The sequence below is a fragment of the Rattus norvegicus genome, chromosome 2, assembly GCF_021556685.1.
Source record: "Rattus norvegicus strain SHRSP/BbbUtx chromosome 2, alternate assembly SHRSP_T2T, whole genome shotgun sequence".
NCBI classification, from domain to species: Eukaryota; Metazoa; Chordata; class Mammalia; order Rodentia; family Muridae; genus Rattus; species Rattus norvegicus.
This window is the reverse complement of record NC_141535.1, coordinates 169,191,972-169,194,367: the sequence shown is the minus strand read 5'-3', so window position 1 is coordinate 169,194,367 and position 2,396 is coordinate 169,191,972. Positions and strand designations below refer to the sequence as shown.

Sequence of the window (2,396 nt, the reverse complement as noted above, 5' to 3'; positions counted from 1 at the left end):
GAGAGGTATAGTTGGATCCTCAGGCAGTTCAATGTCCAATTTTCTGAGGAACCTCCAGACTGATTTCCAGAATGGTTGTACCAGTCTGCAATCCCACCAACAATGGAGGAGTGTTCCTCTTTCTCCACATCCTCGCCAGCATCTGCTGTCACCGCAGTTTTTGATCTTAGCCATTCTCACTGGTGTGAGGTGAAATCTCAGGGTTGTTTTGATTTGCACTTCCCTTATGACTAAAGATGTTGAACATTTCTTTAGGTGTTTCTCAGCCATTCGGCATTCCTCAGCTGTGAATTCTTTGTTTAGCTCTGAACCCCATTCTTAATAGGGTTATTTGTCTCCCTGTGGTCTAACTTCTTGAGTTCTTTGTATATTTTGGATATAAGGCCTCTATCTGTTGTAGGATTGGTAAAGATCTTTTCCCAATCTGTTGGTTGCCATTTTGTCCTAACCACAGTGTCCTTTGCCTTACAGAAGCTTTGCAGTTTTATGAGATCCCATTTGTCGATTCTTGATCTTAGAGCATAAGCCATTGGTGTTTTGTTCAGGAAATTTTTTCCAGTGCCCATGTGTTCCAGATGCTTCCCTAGTTTTTCTTCTATTAGTTTGAGTGTATCTGGTTTGATGTGGAGGTCCTTGATCCACTTGGACTTAAGCTTTGTACAGGGTGATAAGCATGGATCGATCTGCATTCTTCTACATGCTGACCTCCAGTTGAACCAGCACCATTTGCTGAAAATGCTATCTTTTTTCCATTTGATGGTTTTGGCTCCTTTGTCAAAAATCAAGTGCCCATAGGTGTGTGGGTTCATTTCTGGGTCTTCAATTCTATTCCACTGGTCTATCTGTCTGTCTCTGTACCAATACCATGCAGTTTTTATCACTATTGCTCTGTAATACTGCTTGAGTTCAGGGATAGTGATTCCCCCTGAAGTCCTTTTATTGTTGAGGATAGTTTTAGCTATCCTGGGTTTTTTGTTATTCCAGATGAATTTGCAAATTGTTCTGTCTAACTCTTTGAAGAATTGGATTGGTATTTTGATGGGGATTGCAAAAAATATGGAATGCTTCACGAATTTGCGTGTCATCCTTGCGCAGGGGCCATGCTAATCTTCTCTGTATTGTTCCAATTTTAGTATATGTGCTGCCGAAGCGAACACTCAGGAGAGATCTATATCTGGTTCCTGTCAGCCTGCACTTCTTTGCTTCACCCATCTTATCTAGTTTGGTGGCTATATATGTATGGGCCACATGTGGGGCAGGCTCTGAATGGGTGTTTCTTCTGCCTCTGTTCTAAACTTTGCCTCCCTATTCCCTGCCAAGGGTATTCTTGTTCCCCTTTTAAAGAAGGAGTGAAGCATTCACATTTTGGTCATCCTTCTTGAGTTTCATGTGTTCTGTGCATCTAGGGTAATTCAAACAAATGGGCTAATAGCCACTTATCAATGAGTGTATACCATGTGTGTTTTTCTGTGATTGGGTTACCTCACTCAGGGTGATATTTTCCAGTTCCCTCCATTTGCCTATGAATTTCATAAAGTCATTGTTTTTGATAGCTGAGTAATATTCCATTGTGTAGATGTACCACATTTTCTGTATCCATTCCTCTGTTGAAGGGCATCTGGGTTCTTTCCAGCGTCTGGCTATTATAAATAAGGCTGCAATGAACATAGTGGAGCACGTGTCTTTGTTATATGTTGGGGCATCTTTAGGGGACATCAGAATTCTTAAAGACTGGCCAGGTGATCAGGCATCACCAGATGATAGTAGAGTGTGAGGGCATAATAGAATATGAGTTGCATGTCAACTGACAGGCAGCAAAGAGGTTCTAAATTATATAACAATGTTTTTTTGGAAAAGTGTAATCTACACAATGGACTTGGAAGATTCTGGATTTCTTCTCAAGTTTTAACAAAGAATAACGTGCTTTCTGTTGTCCCTTGCTTAATCAACGACTAATTAGTTGCATATAATCAATAATTAAATGCTTGATACTTAGCAAAGTTTTACAGAACATTTTTTTCTTTTGATCATCCATGAACCATTGTCAAGAAAGGTGACCGGCTGCTGATTGTTCTGGTCAGTTTCAGTGTCTAATAGAGATTAGTGACAGCAGAATCGTCTCAATTGTGGTACTGTTCAGATCAGAATGAACACTAGACATGTCCATGAGAGGCTGTCTTGATTTTAATTGATTTAGGGGAACCCTGCCCACTGTGTCAAGCACAATTGCCTTGGCAAGTAGTACTGGGCTGTATAAGAAAGTTAGCTAAACATGCGCCTATGCTAACCCTAAGCAAAGCTCCTGCAAGGTTTCTTGAGCTTTGGGGAAAAGGTGTGTGATAGTCCATTTGGGGCTGAGCATCCCCAGACTCTCTTTCTTTGCTGATCCGTCATTG

General features: G+C 41.0%; 1 non-coding gene across 1 annotated transcript; it reads right to left on the bottom strand.

Moving 5' to 3' along the window:
- Positions 1-1,050: 1,050 nt before the first annotated feature.
- Positions 1,051-1,157, bottom strand: LOC120101147 (U6 spliceosomal RNA). Its single transcript, XR_015678509.1, has one exon. It is a non-coding gene; the product is annotated as a U6 spliceosomal RNA (small nuclear RNA).
- Positions 1,158-2,396: the final 1,239 nt, after the last annotated feature.